This window comes from Trematomus bernacchii, unplaced genomic scaffold (genome assembly GCF_902827165.1).
Source record: "Trematomus bernacchii unplaced genomic scaffold, fTreBer1.1, whole genome shotgun sequence".
NCBI lineage: Eukaryota > Metazoa > Chordata > Actinopteri > Perciformes > Nototheniidae > Trematomus > Trematomus bernacchii.
In genome coordinates, this window is record NW_022987801.1 from 863,588 (window position 1) to 891,523 (window position 27,936).

The 27,936-nt window shown below is 40.0% G+C and overlaps 1 protein-coding gene across 1 annotated transcript in view; it reads right to left on the reverse strand.

Annotated features, from left to right (window-relative positions):
• LOC117497970 (astrocytic phosphoprotein PEA-15) overlaps positions 1–26,806 on the reverse strand; it is a 42,950-nt gene extending 16,144 nt beyond the window's left edge. The window contains exon 1 of the mRNA XM_034150012.1: positions 26,453–26,806. The gene's annotated coding sequence lies outside the window, so the exon portion shown is untranslated. The remainder of the gene's footprint in view (positions 1–26,452) is intronic.
• Between the last annotated feature and the right edge of the window lie 1,130 nt (positions 26,807–27,936).

The window sequence follows — 27,936 nt, forward strand, 5'->3', positions numbered from 1 at the left end:
CCTTTAAATCCTCAGCAGCTACTGTTACCATGCAACTGGCCTCTAGTTTCAGTCAATCATTTTTCAAAAGCACAGTGTAATAGCCAACATGGATTTTATACACAATAAGGTAAATGCATTTTTCAATAAGCTTGATGGAAAGAAATCTATCATTATGTTGGCTCGGTCAATCAAACCTCATACAGTCCCGTGCTCAGCGTGAATGGAACTTGATTAAAGTCTGAAGGCAGAATTGACTGAGGCTTTGTGCTCTCAGAAGAGTGCTAATGGAGGTCTTAAAGGTCAGTTTATCCAAAGGACAAAGAAAAACATGTTCGGATTACATATACTGTAGGGGCAGGGATTTGCTTTTATTGGTCGATGTATTATGTTGTTTTTTGCTGCTTTTCCAACAGAAAACCTCTCGATTACAAATGACGTTTTCTGAAATGTCTCATTTCCCATTTAGTGCATTGAAACTTCTATCTGCCATCCTAGAAATATACAAATCTTACTACAAAATGTTCTTAGGCTTCTTTATTGTCTCATTTTATATGCACAGCTACTCAAATGTATACACAAATTTCCAGTCAATATTTTACCAAATATCTTTATGCAGCTATCTCTGAACTTGTGAACGTTTTTGATTGATATGCCTAACAATACCTTGATTTGAATGTACATAATCTAGTATATATATATATACAGTATATATGTGTATATGTATGATAAACTAGTCAGTGACATTCATTCGACTGTGATTCAGTTTTTGTATTTTTTATAATTGTAATAAAGTTGTACTGGATGAATATGTTGGTATTTAAATGGATGTGTGGATGGGTGTGTACACTTTAATTGTTATATTTTCTAATAGATAATATGTTATGGTGTTGTATGTAAATTCATGATTTGAGTATGTAACTCTACAGTGACTGCAGATATACATTAAATGAGTTAATCGCTGGAATCTAGCCTAAATCATATCTTTCATTTTGAGATATAGAAAGTAATAATGACATAATTCCAACTACATGTTTGTATTTCTACACGCATGACGGTATTTTCCTCAATCTCCATTTTCTCTAAGCTATAGAACAACGCCTGCCTGTGAAGAGCTTGTGTGTAGGCAGCACCAACAATCAATCCTCCCAAGTGACACACAAACACCCTCACACACACACACACAGACACACACACTGTGGGCACCGTGTGGATGTGTCCTGCATACAGATGGACCTTCTTTATTTGGCACAAGCTCGCGTAAAGCCAGAGGGTTAAAGGTCAGGAGAGAAAAATACCACGGGAGACTTTCTGCAACTAAATCGAAAGTGCTGCACTGCGTGAAGACCAGAATAAAAACCAAATGAGAAAAATGTGAGTGTGTAGGCATGTTCTAAAAGGAGAAGAACCTGCATGTGGACACGAGTGTCACCGTGGGTGGGCAAAAAAAACACAACATGGCATCTTCAACTGTCTTTCCCTCTGTGATTCATGACAGAATAACTGATAACATAAGGATTGGACTGCCTACAAATAATCACGGAAAACACATCAGAACTGCAAAAGATAACTCCGCAGACTGCTGGAGAAAATGTGGACATTCAAATGCAAATCATTATCATGTTTTCTGGGACTGTTACTGAGGTCTTTTGGAGAGGGATACAAAAGTTTTAAAAAAAGTCAACTTTATTGTCAATCTTTCAGTTTGTGTGTACAAACAGAGAGATTGAAATATAAAACAGATGTATATAATAATATGTGTGCAAATATGGATATATACACACACACACACACATAAGGACTTACAATATATTTTCAAATGTAAGAGTAAGACTTTGTTTTTTTGGACTCATACCTCAAGAGTGGACTAAAAAAGACAAATATGTATTAAATCTGTTGATGGTGGCGAGTAAAAAAGCTCTTACAAGGAATACCAGATAACCCAATTTTAAACGCATGGATGGAGACTCCAATGGACATTTACAAAATGGAGAGGATAACATCATCTGTCAATCACAAACTGGAACTATTTGTGTCACGATGGAGAAAGTGGACGGATTTCGTAAAACCTCATAGGCCAGATTTTATTTTTACAAACGTATGATTTTACTGTGAAGTCCTGATCGCTCCTTAATGTTCGTATTGTTCGTACTTTTTACTGTTTTTATTTTATCTTTGTAAAGGCATTTCGGAGAGACAAACTCAAGAGGTACAATTACTATGTCTTGAAAGAACACCGTGTAATTGTTTGCTGCCAAATGTCAATAAAGAATATGTTACAAAAACGGCAAAAGATGCAACATTTAGGACTGTGTAAGAAAACAAGATATTTTGAGGAGTTGCAGACCGAGTGTTGCGTGCCGTGGAGACCTGGCTGTGAATGACCAGCTTTACTTCCTGCCGTCACCATGGGAACACTTCCTGGCCCCGGGTGTAGGGCAGCAGAAAAAACAGCAGCCGCCAAGGGAGAGGGAGAAAGAATAGATAGAGAGTGGTGGAAAAAAGGGAGAGCGGAAAGGATGGAGGGAGGAAGAGAAGGAGAACAAAAAAAATAAGCTGGGAATTAAAACTGGAGTTAATCCCTTCTGCTTTGTTCGACACTAGCCTCGTCCTCCTCTCTGTAACTCTTCCCCTCGGGGCTTTATGCGGGACATTCTGCAGACAGTGGCGCTCATTTTGAAAATGATTGTTCTTAAAACTATGTGCAGAAGATGCTTCAAACACATCCACAGGAACACGATTATGATTCAGATTAGACTTTGGATAGCGGCCTTATTGGCAACACCTTTCTGTGTTTCAGTTCTGATCAAGACTGGAAAAAGTTATCACTTTAAAGTCGATGTCAGCAAACAATTGGAGTTGAATCAATCAGAGACGGAGCATTCATTTGGATATGTGGTGCTGTCCGACCAATATTTAGGTCTAAATGTCACACTTTAAGCTCTGTTTTTGGTCTCCACCGACTCCTGAGGAAAACATTTTGTTGAATGCGCCGATATATTGACCAGCTAGTGCAGGGGTGTCAAACTCAATTTAATCGCGGGCCACATCAGCATTAGGGCTGCACTCAAAGGGCCGGTTGTAACTTTAAGACTATATACAAATACATATATAAATATATATATAAAATAGGGCTGTCAAGTTAACGCACACACACACACACACACACACACACACACACACACACACACACACACACCCACACACCACACACACACACACACACACACACACACACACACACACACACACACACACACACACACACACACACACACACACACACACACACACACACACACACACACACACACACACACACACACACACACACACACACACACACACACACACACACACACACACACATCACACACACACACACACAACACACACACACACACACACACACACACACACACACACACACACACACACACACACACACACACACACACACACACACACACACACACACACACACACACACACACACACACACACACACACACACAGTATTATTGTATGAGAGAGGTTCCAGGTTGAATCGAATATTTGTAATGTTCAGGTTGTTGTGTTTAATATTCATGAGAATATTTGTCATTGTTCAAATGATATTAAACAAACATATAAAGCATAGTTGTCCACTCATATGTTGATAAGAGTATTAAAAACTTGAAAGATATCCCTCTAAGGTACATTTAGAACAGATAAAAAATGTGCGATTAATTTGCGATTAATCGCGATGAACTATGGACAATCATGCGATTAATCGCGATTAAATATTTTAATCGACTGACAGCCCTAATATAAAATAATGTATTATATTACGTTATTGCCTCTGCATTGGATTATTATCCATAGATAGGGTAATAACTTCATAATAAACTACGTCTGAAAGCAGAAGTCTGGGTCAAATAATTGCAAGTCTCTTCAGTGAGAATGTCACAAAATGATTTAAAAAGAAAAGCCAAATTCTGGAAAAAAAGATGTGACATTTAAAAAAAAAAGTAACATTAAAAAAAAAAGGCACATTCTGAGAAAAAAAGGCATATTTAGAAGAAAAAAAAGTCAAATTCTGAGAAAAAAAAGTCTAATTTGAGATGCATTGTGGGACATGTAGTTTATGGGCAACGTGCTTCTGTAAATCATCATGTAACCGTATAATAAACATATAATATTCTTTGCAAGCTCTTGTGGGGCCACAGAAAATGAAGCCACGGGCCGGATTTGGCCCCCGGGCCTTGAGTTTGACACCCCTGAGCTAGTGTCTTAGTTTACCAGCTTTACCATCACACAGCTGCACAACAAACTATATAAAAAGGTGATATCCTTTCAAACAAAACCAAATAGCGACCAATTACAAAGACAATATTTCATTTTAGTTAGATTAGCTTAGAAGCTGTTAATTCTAGTTCCTTTTTTTGCCATCACAATAAAAATGTCCTTAACCATAACAAGTGGTTGAACATATAATATACGTCTTATTACTACGATACAGCCTTTTCAATCAGTTATTTATTCAGTATCATATGCATACATATAACCAAATGAACCAAACCTAAAGCATTTTGTTTCTTTTGATTCCGGTAGCAGGATCCTAAAATGCTCATATACAGTCGATCATTTTGTATAAAGTAATGAGAAACAAACCCTTTTTTATCTGTATTTAAATGAAAGCTATTCTTACCTCAAACATAGTCACAGATTAATGTGTAGGCTACAAGTGAGCTCTTATATAGCATTACATGTATACATACTTCAGTACAGGATATATATAGCCTTCTGTATCCTACATTATACAGTGTTTTTGCATCGCTTCTGGTCTGAAGGCCTGAACAAGGGTTGGCAATGTATTTATCTGTATGCATGAGTAGCTGCATGAATATGAAAAGCTGCATGTGCCACACACATGTGGATGCGTGAGAGCTAGAGACACAGAGAGAGTAGAGGGAGAGTGAGTTACTCCCTCCCCTGTCACTGCTTCTGTTCTAAATCCTAAATGGCAAATCGTGGCTGCAGGAAAAGACCAGATGGCCACGACTAAAGCAGAGAGAGAGCAGATGTGGAGTGTAGAGAAGCAGGAAGAGACACCGCCCGGCTTCATAAAAAGAAGGGGAATAAAGACTGACATGTAGGAGATGAAGGTAAATGGGTTGGAGCATGTGAAGGAATCCCAGGAGTTATTATGCAGCCTCCCACGTGTATGTTTAAACACACAGAGATACACGGCGCTTTATCCTTCCTCCAATTAAAGCAAATCCCCGTTTATTCTGGCGACAGCGGTCACGTCATAACGAGACGACACTTGCAGTCACCCAACACACCCCTGCGGCGCTGAACATACAGGTTTAATTCTCTAATCCATTAAAATCCTGCTTCAGTTGCGGCTAAGCCTCCGTAAACAAGTGGGTAACCTTCAGCACCTGGTAAGTCGGAGCAGTCGACAGACATTACACGCTGTTTATGCTTCAAAGTTGCGTTAAGCTGCTATTAGTAATGTCGTTTCCTTTTGTTTTCACAATGCAGGTGTTGCTGCCTCGAGCTTATTGAGACATATTTCTCAACGGAGACCCTGAAATCAGTTCTGAGGGAACAATGGCAGGTGTGTGATAGCCTCTCACTATAGAGATGTGTGAAGCCCATCATATTCAGTGATATCATGTGTTTGGCAAAACTTTAAGGGGCCTTATTATGCTTCTTGGGGTTTTCCTGTAGTGTGTTATATAGGTTTTTGTGCATGTAAATTGTCTGCAAAAGTTAAAATCCTGAAACGCCTCCATTAGACTCGTTTGTTTACTTCCATAATGTAACATTCATGCCTCTATTGGCTAGCGCTCCGACACATTGTACGTGGTAGGCTAAGGGGCGGGACATCTCTAAGCGGTTGACCAATCACAACAGAGCCAGCCAGCTAACCAATCAGAGCAGACTGAGCTCTGGTTTCAGATATAGGGTGAAAAGAGGTGCTGCAGCACAGGCAGTATGAGAAAAAAAAAGAGCTTTTTGAACATTAAAGCATGGAGACATGTCCCAGTAGAGACACTACATACTAAAAAGTAACAGACACTAGGGCTGAACGATATATCGTGTCATGGCGATAACCGCGATATTCACATCGCAGGGTAGTGCGATTTTTTAAATTATTTTTATTAATATATATTCTTTTAGGACGTGCGATATAAAGTAGGTAAATTAACTCAAACACGTCATTTTATAATTATTTTTGCTGCTTGCTACAAAAGGAAAACTTGCGCGGCTCTCACGTCAGGGGTACTTGAGTGAGTGACATGCAGGCTCTGCATGCACAGCAAACCACCAATCACAATCATTCTTGATCAGATCACAGCAGGCCCCGCCCCGCTAGTTTGCAGGCCATCAAAACACCGGTAAAAGATGAGCGAGGCACAGGAGGACAATACCGGCGAGAATGAAGATTTACTTCCAAAAAGAAAAGCAACATCTGCCATCTGGAACTATTTTGGATACAAAAAGGTTCTTCTCTTCTTCATTCACAGATGAACCCCCTTATTTGAGGGTAAGCAACATGCATTATCATGACACGTTAGATCATGACTTAAGGTATGATGAGTCAACCAGTTAAGATCCAGACGTCCGTGACTAAAATCCTTCATCCGGTTAAATATAGTTAAAAAAAACGCAATATATATCGCAGGGGAAAAAAATATTGCAATGTCAGTTTTTTTCAATATCGTGCAGCCCTAACAGACACATAATGCACATTCGCAATAATCAGGTATATATTCAATGGCACGCCACACAGTATGAATCCACTACTGTTCATACAGCACATTCAAAACAGAGTGGCCAAATCCACCGCCTGCACAACTTCTAGATTTAGCCATGAGGCGTTGCTCCATATATGCTGTATGTTTGCAGAGGATTATCAGACATTAATCCTCACAATAAGCCACCAGAGAACAGGTACGTTTCTCTTTGCCTCTGCACTGATCCGATAGCATTGGGGAGGAATGATATCATGTGATGCCAGGATGCAGTCTGTGTTTGATAAATGATAATATGTAGCATCATGTGCACCATGGCGACCATAACATGATACGGACAACTCTGGGTTTGAGTGTCCCATGTTATAGATTAAGGATGTGAAAGCAGTGGTTATTAATTTTATGACACGGAAGGAAAGGAGATGATATTTACTCATTGCATTTCCTGTGTGAACCTTTAATGTCTTCAGATAATGACATAAATCAAGGTCATACTATCTAAATACAACCACTAAAAATGACATTGCTTTCCTAAAAAGCGACAGAATCTGGTTTCTGTTTCCTTTACTTTCACTCATTTTAAATGCAAATACACTCATTTGAATTACCTGTAGGTTCACATATGTGTGTGTGTCTGAAGGTTTTATTTGTCGACACAGTCTATCGTCAAGTAAATGGACCGGAGAGAAGTGGCATCATCTCACCTCGCTGTCCCTCTTACCTAACGTGATTTTAAGGCATGATTAAACGTCTGTTTACGAGGTACAATTATCACTGAAATGCCTCCGACACGAAACATATTTGACACTCATGCACTGTGACAGCTTGTGTTCACAACAGCAGACAGAGATGTTGCAGTCTGTGTATCAGCAGAGCCGGATTTAGAATCAAAATAATCATGGAAATGTATTTGTGTTGTCGGTGCTTCATTAGCGTTTGGGCTTTATGGGAGATAAAAATATCTTTGTGCCTCTGGGAGGAGGGCGGATGAGGAGGGGAGGGGCTGTGCATGAATGTGTGTGCAGTTTTTTTGTTCTTATGCACTGAATGTGTGTGTGCATAAGCGAGGGTTAGACAGTGACATAGTTTTGAGCAAAAACTTCCAGGCAAAAATGTGACAAAAGGTACAAATCACGAGCCGACGTCAGCCTCTCCAGACACCCTGCTGTGAGTCGAAAATATCTCGCGTCCTCATCTCTGCCGCCTTCACTCTGCAGCTCCTTCATCTAAAACCACACTGCAAGGCTTTTGGAAAACCGTGTGCAGCGGTGCAGGAAAACGTGCGTTTGTGAGCAAAGAAATTAAGCTAATTTGTGGCTTTGAATTGTAAGGAAATAATGTCATTCATCCACCTGAGAGCAAACTAGCAACAGGCTCTACTGTATGACTCACCGTTCGGGCCATTTCTGACTAAATGGTGCGTCATTACACTAAATTGCACTAATTCCAGATTCATTTGTTTTGCCGTGACCTGCTGGGTAATTATAGAGAAGTAAAAGGTTTTTAACAACTAGCTTTCACGTCTAAAATGGGCAGTTGAACCGAGGGATGAAAAAGAGGACAAAAGCTTGAGATGAAGGACTGATGAGAACAGAATCAGCGAAATATGGACTCAATATATCCAAAAAGGGGTCGGAGGTCGGTGAAAAGACACCTTAAAAAGAAGCAAAGACGCATACATATGTACCTGCATGATCCTTCATATTGTGTTTTTTACATTAATAACAGTCATGCCATGTGGTGATCATCTCAGTTTTTTTGGTCTTATTTCTATAAAAGTCATGTGATGAGTTCAGAATAAATATTATGTTATTATTAGATTGTTCTTGTGAGGAACTTGACAGTCATTTGTTTGACTGCAGGCGACTCGCAGTGTTAGAAAGTTAAAGGGAATTAAAAGGGACAGTGAGTTTAACTGGTGTTATTATATCCAGCCCCTTTAATGTCACATGACCAATGTGTGCCGTACGAACAAACAGAAGCTGCAGAAAAACACTAAATTCACAGATATGTTTAAAAAAATCTTAATAATAGAAATTAAATCAAAGCATATCTAAAGAAAATGTATAATAATTTTAAAGAAAATGACTTGGTGTGTTTCAAGGTAGAAATATTTTGGTCAGCACTAATTTAATATAAAATATAATTTTCCTATGAAAGAACACGTATTTTTAAAATAGCTTTTTAAAATTAGCTACGTATTTTTTTTAACCATTTTTTATTTATATATAAAGTGTACTTTTATTTTCAGATAATCAGATTTTTTTAGCTTTAAAATGAAGGACATTTTTCTAAATGGTCAGTTTATCTGATCCATTTAAAGGATACCCAATTCTTAAATACAGGGTTTTCACTGGATGGCTCAACTCACTCGTAGCTAACGGGCTAACACATGCACATAAGGATTGTCTTAGCTCCAATTGTGTTGAAATGAAACGCATTTTGTTTCTCAAATCCACACAAATCAACCAAAAAATTCCATATTATACATTTTGCCACTGAATGTCCCCCCTCTGGTTAAAAAAAACAACGAGTGCCAGGCAGACAGGTGGCCAGGAAGTCAAGCGGGAAAACTAATTAAGAGTCAAAAGCATTGAGACGCCTGCAGGGAGACGCTGTCGGGTGTTTTGACCTTTCGTCCAAAAATGAAGACAATCAGACAGGAGCCTGGCTGGTCTCAGATCAGCTGATGGCCTGTTGGTGGTTTTTTTACAGAGGCACGAACACACAGAATAAAAAAGACAAGCAGAGAAACAGGCTGTGAGTTACGCTCTCAGTGACTTGTGTTTGGAGGCATTTACAGGCCGTCTCCTGATGAGAAGATGAGAGCCAGATGGCAGAGAAGTCGATCTAATGACACCTTGTTTCCTCGAGGGCTTGGAGTTCACAGGAAACATTCACCGTTTGAAGAGGAAAGGGGTAAAAAGGACTAACACTCTTTGGTCAGGAAGCAGAACGCGAGCATTTATTGAGCTCAAAGCCTCCTTCGATCATAAATGCAACCACAGCAGTGTAGCAAGTACACAAGGTGAAGGAATAGGTTATTTTACCAACATAATGTCTGGATAAAAACACTAAAAAAGCACATGTTACGAATATTTGATACATGAAAAAGGACTGGTTTGTTGAAAATACTGCATTAACCTTCCATAGTATTTGAGTGATATAGGCTTTTCTTTACAACTCCTACTGTAACTCAACAACAACAATGCAAAGTCGGCCATCTTTAGGTCCGGATTGAAGCTGTTAAAACGAGTTTACGAGGAGCACTTGAAGGCATCACGACTGCTGATAGGGAAAGTTTGTTTCAATATAGATTTTCAATCAAAGGAGAGAATGTAAAAAAAAAAAATAAGAAGACATTTAGAGCTCCTTTGTTGTCTTTATGCTAAGCTAAGCTAACGAGCTGCTGTTCGTAGCTCGTATTTAGCATACAGCATGAAATGGGTGTTGTTTTTCTTCTTCTTCTCAAAATCTCTGCAACAAAAGTGGACTCTCCAAAATGTCAAACTATTCCTTTAATGGATTATAATAAGACCATTTGAAAAGTGTTTCTTGCTGTGATTGTCTTTGAAGAGACATGTAACACTTAAAGTGACGTCAGTAAAGGAGAGTGCTGCAGGCAAAGAAAAAAAGACTTTACACGTGGCTTCGTTTTCTCTTCTCACTTTGTCAGTTTCCGACACCTTTCTTCGATTTCCCATCCCCTATTTTCTCTCTTCTCCCCCGAACAACTCCACCACCTCCGTCCTTCTCTCCCGTTCACTCCTATTATCACATTTCTCTTTCCCCCCCGCTCACATAATCTCACACTTTCAATTGTTTCCCTGTTACTCTCTCTGAGAATCTTTCAACGTCTAACAATCCGTCGTATGTGAACCCAGTTTCTGTCCTCTTGATTTCTACGTTTTTAATCTCTTTGATGCACTCTGGAAAGCAGAATTATGTCAATCAAGAAAAAACAAACTCTCTGTTAGCGTCTCACGACTATTTCTGTCTAATGCAACCTAGATGCTTTCCAGTTTTCAGAGTCGTATTTGTATATGCTTCCATTTTAATCTGTGTAAAGCATGGTTACGAGCATGAAAGATTCTTTTGGCACTTCCTGTTCGCTGCCATCAATCACCGGGGACTTGACTTGAGCCACTCGGGCGGCACTTCCTCTCAGGCTGTGTCACTGGGTTCAGAAGCTTTTGTCACAACCCTTCGCCTTAATCTCAACCACAAAGGAACAGTTTGGGATCTTGGGAAATATTCTATTCACTTTCTTGACAAAAGGACAAAGAAATATTCCCAGTACGAAACTCCCTGAATCCAAAAAGAATATACAAGGGTCGTATGTTGCATGTTTTCATTTGATTGTATTTACTTGTTTACAATGAAATGTGTCTTTAGGTTGACTTACAAAATCTGTCCAGGGACTACAGATGAAAAATAGCCTCTTTGCTAACTGTGGCACATTTACAGAAATGTTAATTAATGTGCACTGTCCCTGTTAAATAAATGAATAAATAACAATTCTTAAATCTTCGACCAAAAACGCATATACGGATATTTCCTTAATGTCCAACTTGGTCTTCAATATGAATGATTTGATTGGTAGGTGCTTGTGAGGGGTGGTGCACCTACCTGGGAGACTGTACTGAGGGAAACAAAATCCCAAAACAAATCCTAAATCATTGAGAAGAACAAACAAAAATGGCTAAAGACTAATATATGCATTATGAAAAACAAGCTGAATTTACTTTATAATCCCTAAATGCTTTGACTGTAGCAGATAAATGACAACAGCCTACACCATGATGTTTCTTTTATGCCCTGAAAACAACAACAACAACACTTCCATTCCACAAACAGAATCCTCTCTCTCCTTCCAACCAAGGCAATGAAACAACACCAGGTCCAAGTGACCCACATGCTGGGTCAAAATCTATCAAAAGCAATGCTGATGAAAGGTCCACTCTGACTTTGATGGTGCAGGGTTTGTTTCTCACTTCCTTTTGCACACAGCACCTTTGCATGAACACATCCAAGACGCTGACTGCACAGAAACAAGACAAGTTCCTGTTTGGCTCCTGCCTCATCCCAGATGGAGAAATGGAGAGATGGAAAAATGCTTCTGGAGAGTTTGGACGAGAGAAAGATAATTATCACTCATGTTATTCTGTTTTGAGGACCACCAATATAAGACACCGTTTTCTTTCTCCAGCTCCTTCGCTTCATCCACTGCACATTGTCACACTGTGTAGGTGTATTTGTATATTTGACGGACACCTGCACATTTCTCACATTCTCCAAGCTGTTAGATGTCTTCAACAACATGTTATTCTCTCCTATTGTTGGCCGGTGGTATTTATGAGTGTGAAGCATATGCAGGAGTGTTATCCTGCCATGGGAAATAAGCCGCAGAGGGAAGGAAAGAATGGACCACATGTTTACTCTCCTTATGAGTTTTCATTGACCCTGGCAATTACATCTATTGTTTAGGAATGGATCAGTCTAACACCTTTAAGATTGGAAAGCTTAACGTGGTTTCCTTAGCAGATATGGGCAGCAGTGGGATTTTTGTCTTGTAAAAATGTGCCAATATTCGGGGCTGTAACTAACTATCAACTGATTGTTTGGTTTAGAAGAAATCTGCATTTAGCTTACAAATAATCTAGGCTTCATACAGTACCACAACATTACATCTGTGTTTAATTGAGTCATATATATATATATAGCGAGTTATATATTGATTACTTTGTATGTTATTCAACTATTAAAATATCAGAAGATATGGATCAAAATGTTTGTTTTTTTCTGACCACATTTAAGAAGAGCAACAGACCTTCACATTTGAGGAGCTACAACCAATACATTATTTATATTTCTTCTTTAAAAAAAACTCAAAACTATTAATTGATGATCCAATTTGATTTATTGACCCATTCAGACGTTTTCATACTCCAAATTTAGAATATTAGTGGAGTATAATTTTCAAACATATCCTAATTATACCACTAAATTCACAAATGTTCTCACTAAGAAGTAGTCTTTTTACCTTTCGTTCCTCAAGTATAGAAATACAAGAGCATTAAAACACACACACACACACACACACACAGCAGGCCTTGGTCCGGATGCCGGCATTCTCCACAGTGATAATGGGGCTGTATCTCACTGTAATGCACAGTTCACTGACGCTGGCTCCGCTCCAGATGGAGAGGCAGCAAGGAAAAGGAACAGGATGCCATAACCTCGCCTCACACAGTGGACAAGAGCCACAGCTGCAGACACACACACACACACACACACACACACACACACACACACACACACACACACACACACACACACACACACACACACACACACACACACACACACACACACACACACACACACACACACACACACACACACACACACACACACACACACACACACACACACACACACACACACACACACACACACACACACACACACACACACACACACACACACACACACACACACACACACACACACACACACACACACACACACACACACACACACACACACACACACACACACACACACACACACACACACACACACACACACACACACACACACACACACACACACACACACACACACACACACACACACACACACACACACACACACACGCAAGGATAAACAGGCCAGAGCACCCACGCCTGTATCAACCCACACGAATGCTTGCATCTACATGAAATCAGATGCACTCAACATACGTTTTATCGTGAAACATGTCCACTTTCAAATAGGGCTGCTCAATTAATCGTATTTTAAATCGCAATTACGATGTTGGCTTGCAACGATTATGAAAACAACATAATCTAAATACAATTATTATTATTATTTATTTTTTTATTGGTTTTTCAGTTGAATTATATTTAAGGTTCAGGGTAATCAACTGTTAAAAACATACTGTTCACATTTTTTTGCAATAAATGGATGTTTTCAAAGTAAATGGATAATCGTTTTTAATAATCGTGATATCAATTATTGACCCAAATATTTGAGATTATGATTTTTGCCATAATCGAGCAGCCCTACTTTCAAACACATAGTTCGATGCACAGAGGCCGACACACTCACCAGAACAAAAACATCCTCTACACACAGTCAACACACACCTTCACATACACCTACAGTACACTGGCTGTAATCATGCAGCACCTCTGAGAAGTATTTTCCGTGCGACAAGAAAGGAAATGAGAGGATTTGTCACAGAAAAGGAATAATGTTATTCCGCCTCGTTCTGACCTGTTTAGACGAGAAAGCAAAAAAAAGCTTCCTGTATGCAGCTCACACCCGCAGGAGCACAGCGGGGAACAAATGGAGATCTGCACGACACTGGCTGTGTTAGCTTTTTTCTAATTAGTAGTTAGTAGGATTTTTTTATTTAACCCGGCTGTTTCACTGAGTGCAGTTATTTTGGCAGCGACATCTTTCGGATGGATTTGAGTGAAATTACGATCAGATATTCGAGGTTCCCAGAGGTTGAACCGTACTGACCTTTTTTTTAAATCTTCACTGAAGACACACTTCTTCTCTCTGGCCTTCTAGTCAGAGCTGAGCACGACACCTGACATTTCTCTGTGTCTTGTCTTTATATTTCTGTTGTAAATTCTTGTCTTTTCAATTTATTTTCTTGTGTTATTGTGTGCTTTAATTACATGTACAGCACTTTGGCTCGACCAAAAATCGTTTTTAAATGTGCTTTATAAATAAAACTTGATTTGATTTGACTTGGAAAAAGACATAAATGAAATACCTTAAAGTTTCTAGTTTCAAAAACCTTTGAAAAAGTTTTGAGGCTTAGAAGAAAGGAAGAAATCCGTCACATTGCTCAAACATCAACAAAACCCCAATTATATTGTTTGCCATCTTTCAAATCCGAAGGACCTTGTTGGAAAAAGTGTTTTGATGTTGGTAAAAAATAATTGCTTTCTTTAAAAAGGGACCTGTATGAGAAAAGGTTACTTTGTCAATGAAGTCGTGCACAAGCTTGTAAAAAGAGTTTTATTGCGATATTTCTCTTGATCTCGACTTGTCAGCATTTAAGAAAAAGGTAATAGGACGAGTGTGGAAAGTACATCTCTTACCTGATCTTTAATCTACGATAACTGCTACAAAGAAACAGAAGAACTGCTACTAAGATGAAGCTCAGGAAGAAACAAAAGGGGGTGGAGGGAAACATGAGGGATAAAGGAAGAGAAGGGGAGAGGAAAGACAGAAGGAGGGGAAGGAGAGCAGGATGAAGGAAAGAAAGGGGAAGGAAAAGAGAGGGGGGGGGGGGGGGAGTCTGAGTCATCGTCAGTTTCAGGCATCATGTGAGCCGAAGGGGGGGGAGCACACACACACACACACACACACACACACACACACACACACACACACACACACACACACACACACACACACACACACACACACACACACACACACACACACACACACACACACACACACACACACACACACACACACACACACACACCCCACACACACACACACACACACACACACACCACACACACACACACACACACACACACACACACACACACACACACACACACACACACACACACACACACACACACACACAACACACACACACACACACACACACACACACACACACACACACACACACACACACACACACACACACACACACACACACACACACACACACACCATTAGATTTAACAAGTTGTTCAGTCCATGCACCAACGTCCTATTCTTATTAGGGAGGCAAACTTTAAGATTATCCAATATTATTTTATTTTGATTGAATTTTGATTGTCTTTTTGTTCTATCTTATCTTGTCTTTATTTTATTTTGTATCTCTTGACGCTGTCATCTATGTTTGTTTATCTGTAAAGCCCTCTGAGACAAACTGGTTTTGTGATATTGGGCTATATCAATAAACTTTGATTTGATGTTTCAGACTCCAGGCTTGACTGAAATTGTCAGATTTATCTTCCCGCAAACTATTTTCCTTTATTTGTCTTTCTCTCCTCTCTATTGTCCCATTACTAGATGAAGTGCGCCGGTACAAGCAAAGAAGATGGGTATATTTCAGAGAAAATGAAACTCAGTCCATCACCCGGCATCAGGGGAAATGTAAGAAATGTAACCGGCGTACTTGACCTGCCTGCTTTCATTGCCTCTTCACATTAACGCTCTGTTATGGATTTCTATAATAACACCGGTTGATGAATTCTCCGCATGTCTACAAGTGGCTATTTCTCGTCCACATTATTAAAGGTAATAACTCAGAGTTAAATGATTGTTCCTGTTGGCAGAGCAGGCCTACGGGGGTGTTTGTGTTTATGTTGGCACCTGTTGACTGACGAGGGGAGGTGAAACTCATTCTGTTGGACAAGAATCTACTGCCATGAAGCTGAATTAAGAGATGTGGCGTATAAGATAAATGCTAATGTCCTAAAAACGCAAATGCAATGAATCCATTCCCTATTAAAGTGGACCTATCATGCTATATTATAATAATATAGTGTAGGACCATACCTATATAAGGCATATTTATACTTTTTTTTTTTCAAAATACCAAACAGATCATGCATTTTAGCCATGCCTCATTTCGCTCAATTTGCACTATTTTACCCCTGTTTTTGCAAGGGCTGATTCTGTGAGAACAGCACCACCTACAGGCCTGGCATATGTACTACAGCGTCTCCAGCGCTTGCACCGTTGCAGCCCCGTTTTTAGAGATTTGGGTATGGAGGAAAATAGAGAGGGTTGTGTTTTCTGACACTTGGTGAGTTCCCTGGAACACCGGGGACACATATTCATGTATAAAAGACGTACAAAAGTGCATTTTGCATGATAGGTCCCCTTTAAATAACAATAAACGTGACACAATGTCAAAGCTAATTCCCTGATGTCTTGGTGGTATAATGTTCTGATAATAAGCATTTAAGATGAATACCAGCATAGCAGAAGTATGGTTGGACGATATAGCAAAAGACGTCATCAAAATATGTTTTTTTTGTATTGATCAATTATCATGAATAATAATAATGCTACATTTTCCAGTTTTATAAGTATTCTCCTTTACAAAGATACCTAGAGAAGGGTAGTGATGGTGTATAATAGTCCCATGTTATGTGTGTCTAGTATTTGGTAAATGGATTAAAAAATGACTTAACATATAATTATTGTTGTGTTCAAGATCGGTTAATTGCACAGCCCTAATAATGCCTCTTGCAGGTATTTGATGTTAAACTAAACTATGACAAAAATCTAAATTTGGACCTCATATTGATGCTGAATTTTAAGCTAGTTCATTTGAAAGTTGTTGAGAAACTTTACTCAAAACCACTAATGCCAAGTACCTGGTGGTGATATAGAAAAAGTAAGGGGGAATCTGGTTTCATTTGGAAACCATGAATGTATAACAATAACACACAATGACAATCCATCCAATAGTTGTTGAGAAATATCACTCAAAAACAAAGATTAACCTTTGTCTAACTAGGGGAAAGTATCACCACTGGAGTCATTAGGATCAATCCTCTGGGAACCATGAATACCTACCAATATCAAACCAAACTATAATATCTAAATCCATGATTAAACGTATCCTTTAAGATACGTGGTACTTAGTAATGTTACAAAAAGAGCACTTCCATAGCCCAGACGTGCCCATAATTACAGCAAAGGACAACCTCAAGGGTATCGCTGCCTTTACACCTTATCATTACCACGTGTGAACTGAATTATTACGAGATGTAGATGTAGTTTATCATCATAAAAGGTTAGCTCCTTGGTTACCCATTAGCAACCAAAACAGCTCTGTCTTCTTTCAGTAATTATCTCCGTGGCTCGCAACTTTCCTCACCCCTATTGCTACGATGCAATTACTGCTTATGTAATACAGCTATTTAATACAGCGATTACACATCCTTGTTGTCCCACTAATGTGAGACGAGATGCTGTGTGAGGTCTTTAAAAAAGGAACGCAGGGTTATTTAATGTTTCCCTCTCATTTCCTCATGATGTGCCCCTTCCTGTTAATGCTGAAGTAAAGTGGACATTCCTGCTCGATTGTTCCCCATCTGTCGAATCCCCGCCAAGCGACTGAGGACAAAACGAGGCACAGAGCAGAGCTGTGATGACTAAGATGTTTTTTGTAATAATATTGTGTATCGAGAGTGTGAATCTGTAATGAGATGCATGCAGGACGCCTTCAAACAGTTAGAAAACAGCAAAAACAAACTGGATTTTAAGGGATTTTGTGTGGCGCTTCAGTCTAGAAACTGACTTACAGAACGGTATCTATTGACACTTTGATACCGTGATTTTACCTCGTGAATAAGAGCATGTTCTGAATAGAAAGTGCTTCAAAGAAAGGAACAGATATGGAACCGAACTGAAATCAAACAACACCAGAGGTGGATCGTGGGATGCTCGCTTCCCACCTCGGGTTTATTGTCTCTAAAAACTCGGTGAAAAAGGTATAACATGAAAGCTTCTTCTAGTGCGGCCCTTTGTGCAACGGTACAATGCATTAGTGCGAGCTGAAACACTTCAAGCACGAGGTGGGTACACAGGTCCCCAGAGGGTTACATAAACAAAATACACAGAGCAAGTTTTTACGCCTGCATCACATTTCATCAGTTTGAGCGGAGAGAGGATACACGTGTGTGAGTTTCTCATCTCTGCGTCTGCGAGGTTAACCTGATTCCTGAGGCTTTCTCTACCACACATACATTACACTAACATGCACATGCGACCATGAGCACGAGGAGCGGAAGGAGGTAATAACATAGAAGCAGGAAAAGACATGTTTGTGGCTTAAACGGACGAAATCAGGAAGCATATTTCCATTTTTAGATGTATGACATGGATGCTGAGAAAAAAAAAAAAAAAAAAAAAAAAAACGTGAAATGCAATGCATAGGATTTAGGTTTAAACATGTGTTTCACCAGCTTGTTGTTGTCGAGAATGAGTATTTCAACCCAGAATGTCTTTAAAGAACTGGACAACATGTGGTCTAATTAAGGGTGACACATGAAAACGGCCGCTCTGAATCACCTCATCATGGCTCATCAGCTGTTTAAGACCCGTACTTCCACCCACACCACTAGTTCCTTCATCTCACCCACACACACATACACACATATTCGTCATCAACTACAGAGCAGATGAAGAAGCACAAACACCCCAGACACCCCGAGGGGCACGGCCAGCTTTTCCCCGCCGCCAAAGGCTGAGTGTTCGTCTGTCGCACTGCAAAAAACTGGTGTTCTTTTTGTCACACTGGCAGATAAACACACAAACGCACCAGGGTTACTTCAGTTCAGGAGTTTGCTGCTGAACCGTTTTCTGTGGGACTACTTTTTTTTTACCAAAGAAATAGTCCCTACAAAAATGGTTGACACTATTTACAGCACGACACACCAAAATCCATCCCCTTCATTGTACTAATACCCCACTATTAACCTTCATTCTATCTTAGATACTGGACTTTCCCACAACCCCTGAAGGCAACACGTAGGTTAATTCTGCCTGGAAGTTGCTGCAGGAAGCCAACCTGCCTGTTAAAGTAATCGTGACTTGTGTGTTTTTGTGTGTGTGTGAGGATCTGTGCAGATGTGGTTGAGAAGACCATGTGAAATGCATCAGCTCGACAGCACTGAGGGGGACTCGGGGGGGGGGGGGGGGGTTGTGGTGCAGCTGACTACAAAACATCCTGTCTCATGATGTTTCCCCCAGGAAGTAGCAGATAGTTTGGCATGATTACATTTACTGTGTGAAAACAATTTAATGCAAGGACTTTTTCACAGTCGATTTGATCATTACAACTGATGTGAGCACTAGAGAGAGAGGGAAAGGCAATCAATACTTAACATATCCTGTAACACCTCAAACACACACAGCCACACACACAGACACATACCACAGTACTGTATTCACCTCCCTCACCTCCTGCTTCAATCGAATCAACGTCTATCAAATCCAATCAGACCCACTGAAGCGTTTCATTTTGGAGTCGAGCGGTGGAGTTATATTATGCAAACGGGCGAAGGGGAATGGCCTGAATTGAAGTGTGTGTGTGTGTGTGTAACCACGTGTTTGTGCTTGTGTGCCCATCTGCACTGTTGCTGTTTGTGTGGCTCTTTCCGACTGTGTGGGCTTAGTTGTCGTGCGTGTGTGTGTGTGTGTGTGTGTGTGTGTGTGTGTGTGTGTGTGTGTGTGTGTGTGTGGCTGTGTGTGTGTGTGTGCATGTGCGGATCACTTCATCCATTATTCTAGCCAGATTGGGCTTATGAAACACTTCCGCAGCTGTGTTAAAATAGGCAACACCATCACTAAAATCAACAAAATTGCTCAAGTCATACATTTTTCAACCAACCCAAAGGAGGACATTTGAAATCTCTACAGCATGACATTCACATGGATTAAATTACATCAGAGAGCAGATAACAGCATGAAAAGTGGAAGCAAGCGTTATAAAAAAAAAAGTATCTTTTTGCTGCTGGTGTAGGCGTCACTTGCAGCACAGCAACCAACTGACCACGCAACCAAGCAGTTGCTGCAGGGATTAGATCTGTGTTATTGTTGTGTGTGTGTGTGTGTGTGTGTGTGTGTGTGTGTGTGTGTGTGTGTGTGTGTGTGTGTGTGTGTGTGTGTGTGTGTGTGTGTGTGTGTGTGTGTGTGTGTCCATGTGGCTGCAGCCTGAGATAGAAAGGCTTAACCTTAGCAGGGTTAGGGAGTTTATAATAACTCAATGCACATGCTTCAGCTATACAACCTACTTATCAAGATACAAATCTTCTTTAGGTTAAAGTTAAACCATTATGACTGGATGCTCATTTCCTATTCCTATATGATCTTTTTTTACATTTATGCTATGTAATCATCAACATAATCATCATGCCAAATACACCAACCTGCAAATGAAAATGAAACCCTTTTTGTTGCATCTAGATCATGGGGTTACAAGGCTCGCGTCTTGTGCTGCATTCACTTGCACTCGGACATTAGGGATTTTCTCTCATAAATGTCCGATGAGCCAAAACCTTTCTTTCAAAACAAAGCTGCCAACTGGGGTGGCAGCATATGCACCACCACCCCTCGCCCTCCATGATCAAGCGGCTTCTCCGATTTTGATGTCAATGTTTTGACTGAACTTTGTTACTGTTCACGTATAAGTAAACATTACGTTTGAATGATTTAGTGAGCTGGTGTTATTTTTTTCAAACCACAAACCGCATGTTGGCTATTTCAGCACCACGCGCTGTCCACCTACTTATTGATCCACTATCAGCGTCAGTGCACCCCGCTGCCAGATTGTGCCTGTGCTGTGTGTCATTCACTCTCAACATGGATAAAAGTACAATAAGCATTCTTCAGGTGTAGGTAGATTCTCTATTCAGACATTATAGCCTATATGTGCGACTGTCGGTCCGATATTGTAAAAAAAAAAAAAAAAATTATTTTTATTCTCAAAATAATTTTCCGGGCCAAATATTATTGCTGGCGGGCCGCCTATTGCCGACCCATGATCTAGATGAAAGAGAAATCTGTGACAGGGAATAACAACTGATTATAACCGGTGATGTAACTGGAAGCTGTACTTCCCCTTTCAGGCATTACTTCCTGTTTGCAGAGCATCCAGTGTCTGGGTGACCACAACACAATGAACAGGGTTGTTCAGTTTTTTTTAAACTAGAGGAAATCTTAGCTCTGAGTGGCGTTTTCACTCTCAGTGTTCGCAGTATCATTTCCTAGGCCTGAGACAGATATATCAGACTGAGGACAGTTCATAAATCCAACAAGTCAGCTCCGATGTTTAGGGCGAATACTCAACTCTTGGTTTTGCCGTTTCTAAGTTTATAACCTACCATGCTGTAAAACTGAATGGCTTTTTGTACAATGACACAGCTGTCCAGAGTGCATATATTTGACTGACAAATGAGGTTCAGCTCGGGGTTTGTAAACTGATTAGTCATATCATTTAGATTAAGGTGAGCCAGTTAGTCAATGGGAAGGTCTTAGACATAATTTGTCAATTAAGCGTCAAGGATTTGTGTATTTAACCTTTACTTATACGGTTAGTTTTGGCAGAGTCATTCACATGTTTTACTACATGCTGTCTTAATGCTTTATATGGTAACTTCCTGAATAGCATAATTACTTCTGCCAAGGATGACGTTTTTCAGTTTGACCGTCAGCAGGATTAGGAAAAAACTACTCTGCCTATTTTTATGAAACTTGGTATTAAGATAAAGCATGAGTCAAGGAAGAAGCTCTTAAAATATTGGAGTGGATTGGCATTAACGGATATCTGATTTATTCAACTGTCCTTCCAGTTCTCTTCATCATTTCAAGCATTGTCCTGGCCTGCTGGACCTACAATGTAAATGTTTTTGCATGTTCTAACCTCAAGTTATTTGTGCTTGTTGCATGTATTAACATTTGTAGTTGTTTGGTCTGGAACATTTTCATTTTGAATTAGAAGTTGTCATCTGCTCCAATGGTTGAATCTGTAAATGGATACCTAGAACTGACCTGATACCTAGAAGAGAAGACGATGCAAACAGGAGAACGTAGCGCAGAGTATAGGCAGTGATGTAACCAATGACAATGACCCTCTGTGACTCTCAGAGTCCAGCGCACACAGGGTGGAAGTTAACAAGCGCTCAGCGGGGGGGAGGGATGGGAGACAAAAGGACGGGGTCGTCTGACAGTGACATATCTGTGTCCCCTCTGTGTAGCAGGAAGTGACCCTTTCAGAGGGGGTGAACAACACGGGTGGTTTTCATGACATCCGAGTCATTACTTTGACACAATGCACTTCAACAGTAGAGTTCTTAATTACCCTTAATTGCTGTGTTGACGTGCATTGTTGCCGGATCAGGCTAATACTGGGCTTTATTAAATATTGAATGTCGGCCTGTCAGTGTGGAGGCAACGGAGGTTAGTCTGGGTCTCATGATAATTAAAACTGTATACACCGACAACAATGCAAGCCTTAGGTAGATCCTCAATCCAGTAATGAATTGGAGTTCAGTTAGTTACAAGCAAGTTTGACTTTGACTTCTACATTTTAGTGTAGAAGTCAAACTTGCTGGTTTCTTTCTATAATTAAGCCAACAAAGCTTTTAGTGCACTGACTGAAGCTTTGTGATGCCTCCTGAGGAAGGCACATGCCAGAAGAATCTGGGCATTTTAAGTGTTTTTGACACACAATATTTAACAAATAGGCTAATGGAATAACTGTTTGAAAACTATTTTCTATGCTTTAGATTTTGTGCATTTCTTTACGAAATGTCGATATGAAAAATACAAAAATATATAGTTGAACTTGTATTGCTTTACAAGATAATTGGCTACATTTTAAATGTTGTTTGTGCATGATGAGTCAAAGGACTAAACTGTGGAAATAGAGTTATTAAAATCTGCAAAAATCTTAATTTCTAGGGGCCACATTAACTGACCTGTAAACGGTGAATTGTTAACTCAAATATGTATTGTACTGTAAGTCAACAACAGTTTAAAACATTTGATATTTAAAGGTAGGGTAGGTAAGTTTGAGAAACCGGCTCGAGATACACTTTTTGTTATATTCCATGGAATGCTCTTAACATCCCGATAGCAATGAATATCTTAAGTGCTTTGACAAAAAATCCATAAAAAAATGTCATCTGTGGAAGCCGTAATACTGTAAAAAGTACGACCAATCATTTTAGCCGGCCCGGCTAAAATAACTGGATGGCCTACCTGCCTGTCAGCCTTCCATCTGTGCACAAACTTATCTCGTGCCCTCATTGGTCATGTGCGCGTTCGTGTGTGTTGGAGGAGGGGCTCTATAAGGAAGTGGCAGATTTTCTCCGGTTGTGTATTTTCAAATTCTAGCGATCTCGAGCCGGTTTCTCAAACTTACCTACCCTACCTTTAACTTATGTTAAGTCATGCTCCATTATTTGGAAGAATGAATCATGAAGCTTGAAAGAAAACAATATTTTCTTGGCAGTATTTTACAGCTTTTTATATCAAATGAAAGAGAGAGAGGAAATGGATCAGATGTTTCTGAGTCAGGTTTTGTCGGAACGATATTCCATTCCTTATTTTTTCTGTGGTTGCGGAAGTGACTCAACACCAGACTTTCACATTTTGGGTACAGTTGAGTCAATTTACAGATTTCAGTTCGTTTTGAAAAGATGCTCTTCCCTGCATACTAATAAAAAGTAGTGAAAACTGTAACTACAATTGATTTTTTTAGGGTTACGTTGACGTTTATTGTATTGGGTGTTGTCTGGAATCTGTGAGATTGAACAGTTGGCTGAAAGAAAAGCCCATTCAAGAAGGAAAAAAACGGACATGTTTTTCTTTTGTTTTGATTGGGTAGAGTTACACCGGTTTACCGCTGATCTTCCCGAAAACTGTTTGACTCAGCGCCTGTAAACAGCCGACCACAAACATTCCCCTGGCGGCGGCGGCGAGGGGACAACCGACACCACCGACACACACACACACACAGAGGAAGTGAACCCGAGAGAGGAAGCACATTTCTGCTGCGCTGCCCACTTTTTTTCCCTTCACCGTCCGAGAAGACGGATCGATATGTATCAGAGAGAAGACAGGCACCTAAAAAGCTGAGTCAAGGCACACACACACATATATTTGTACTTGTATGCATGTGAGTACCCTTGCTTCTAACCACAATGACCACATGCCTGAAATTACAGCTCAAAACTCTTATGTTATCCTTTAAAAACCTCAACAGGAAACCACTAACTTCCAAAAATGCAATTCTTGGATTACAGGGATGCTATCTGTTGTAGCATTCCCCATTTCGGGAATAAATAAAGTTGACCATTTTGCCGTACTGGGATTGTTTGAAAGCGTGGAGGGATAATATGACTGGAATGCAGCCTCGCAGGAAATGGACTGACAGCTGTCATGCCGTACAAGTGTCACACACTCTGTAATTGTGTGCAGCATATGGATGAATGTGCTGTATGTGCGTGTGTGTCGCAGGGGGTCAGGGTGCAAGAGAAGGACAGTGAAGCGATTAGAAAAATCAATCAAGCAAGTGTAGAGATAACTGAGGAATCGTTTGTCACTTTGACACAACCTTGAACTCTGTGAGATAACACTAAACGTTTTTCCACTATTTTCTGAGAGGTGACGATAGACTTTTAGACCAAACGAGAAAATGAATTGTCATAAAAAATCACAATGGCTTTCACTGCTTTGTGGAACACTGCCAGTCTATTAACTGCGCAGTTATGAGTTCCTAAGAATTAACAAGAATTGTATGCAAAACATCACCTAAAAATAAAGTCTTAGCTTTGCAAAACCTGTTTCTGTTATACTTTGTGTTATTGCCTTTTCATGTTATATTTTATGTATTCTGCATAAAATCTAAGCCAGAACAACAAGAATATTAGCAGAATACATCTATGACAATATCAGGGGATTTAAACGGAGACAATACTGGGATTTTAGGTTATATAAAACAGCTTTTGGTGAGGGAGGGGAGTACCAATCACCCTCATCCCTTGAAGCACTCCGGACAAATCCATTCATAAAAGACCCACCCCTTCTACATCCGCTCATATACACACACACAAACACACACTCACAATCACACACACAGCCATCCGGGACGTCACAGGTGGTCACCGGCAGTTTATTACCACCTTCTTCCTGTGTGTGTGGGGGTTTTAATGCAGAACATTATTGATAAACTGGCTGCCGTGAAGCGTACAAATACAGATTTATGACCCAGTTTTAAAAGACTGAGTAACACAGCTATAGGTTAATATTGTATAAGTTATGCAACTTAATATGGTTCAATAGAAAGACACTTGATAATATCAATAGCTCTTGTCTCTGTAGAAATATTGTGGGAATATTCGTCTGGCAAGTAATGAAAAGGACATTGGTGAATGCCTCCAGCGACACTAAACCCAATCCAATTAGTTGAATCAATGGTGTGTTAAATGCCCTCCTCGGAATGGGAAATTTACCAACTTGCCACTTAACAGTCAAGTTCAAGACTGAGTCGTGTCAAGTCAACAAGGCGTTGCAAATTTCACATGGCTCGTTACTCCATTTTAGATATAGAAGAAAGTCCTGTTTCTATTTAAAAAATATGTTGATTTAGTTTTTTGGAGATAAAAGGAAGAAGGAGTTGCAAAACATGTTCATTTGAATGAACTTGATCATCTATTAAGACCATGAATGCCCCATTTCTTATACTTTCCCACCTCAATCGACCAATTTTATACCAAAAACAAGTGGGAAAACTGCATTTTACAGGCCGACTGTGAAGGAGCCAATCTCACACAGACATCAATTATTGGTTTATTTGTTCAGTTATTGTTGTCAATCGTTTTTTTTTGGAGAAAGGAGTTGCAAAACATGTGAATGTTAATGACTTTCACTCTATTTAGGCCAGGAAAGCCCCATTTCTTCAACTTTCCCTCCACAAAATGTGATGCCAAAGCTACATTTTACAGACAGGCTGTGAAGTATCTCACACATACATCATGCAACATTACGCAATGAGGGAAATGATCTTATCCCTGACTGACTCCCAGCATGATGCATTTAATAAACTACACCTGGGAGGTGATTTTGTCTTAAAGAAATATCCCCAAACACAAAAAAGACAGCGTGTTGCATTTGAGGAAAATAAAGAGAAAAAGAGACTCGGTACTCACCCCGGACGCAGCGATAATGAGTCAGCTACAGACGGGGAGAGATGATGGGAAGATAATCTCCTCCGGAACAGAAAGCAGCTCTGTGGGAATGTTATGTCGGCCTGAGAGAGGATAGACGGGAAGAAGAAGAAGAACAAAAAGTCCACTCCGTCAGTCACTTTTTGCTGCTTTAAGTCGTGCAGGGATGGGTTTTAATGTTTGGCATCGGCGTGGGGAGACGGGTCCGTGAAGGGGGCACCGGGGAGATGAAGTGTCACTCAGTGTGGAGAGAAAGAGACAGATATTTAGGAGGGTCGTGAGTCTCTGTCCGCGTGCCTCACTATCCGCTGCTCAGTCACCGGCTGCAGAAACGTGGAAACGCCTTTTCCTCTCTCTCTCTCTCTCTCTCTCTCTATCTCTCTCTCTCTCTCTCTCTCTCTCTCTTCTCTCTCTCTCTCTCTCTCTCTCTCTCTCTCTCTCTCTCTCTCTCTCTCTCTCTCTCTCTCTCTCTCTCTCTCTCTCTCTCTCTCTCTCTCTTCCTCTGTCTGTCTCTCTCTCTCCCGCGGTCACGGTTAAGCACGCTGTCTGATTCATCCAGAGATCCTCTATTGCAAACGAAGTCTCACTCTCTCAGTAAACCCATTGACTGTATATGAGTAAACCCCGGCCCTTAGTGACTGAATGTTTGCATGGAATAAAATACAAATGAATCTGATTCAAATGGGGATAAACAACCGAAAAAAACGTGTAATAGCTACGTTGGTGCACAGGGCAAAAAGTAGTAGTTTCGCAAAAATACCTCTCAATTGTGAGATGTTTTTTTGAGGAAAATCCAACATTTTAGGATAGTTTCGGCAAAACATTTTATATTTTACTATCAGAATAAAAAAAATTGGGAAAAATTGGTTTCCGTAGAAAGTCCAGTACATTACAATTACTCACAATTACTCACTAGCCACTTTATTTAGTACACCTTGCTGGTACCGAGTTGGACCAGCTTTTGCATTCAAAACTGCCTTAATTATTCGTGGCATTGACTCAACAAGCTGCTGGAAACATTCCTCAGAGATTTTGGTCCATATTGACATGATAGCTTTTATCGAGAAATGTATGTTTTACTTTCAGAAACTAAACATTGGGCACAATTGGGTTTCCGCAAAAAGTCCAGTACATTGCAATATATAGTGTTGAAGGAATTTGTCCTGAACACGGAAATTAGTTAGCGTTAGCACTGCAGGACCTCATCTACCTAAAGTCAATGTTTTTTTAAATTCTTTTTTGGTTATAAATAAGGTGGTTAACACAAGCTTACGATATGTTCTTGTTTTGTTAAAATAAGTCAGATAATACCCCACTTGTGAATGTATGAAGCTTTGGTGCATCTTCAAAATGGCAGTTGCTAACAAGTGACAAAATAAGACCAGTAAACATCATCACGTCAAACATGACACCGCCTTTAGCTTAGAATTTGTCATGCATCATACTCAGTGTTTTGGCCGTTGCTA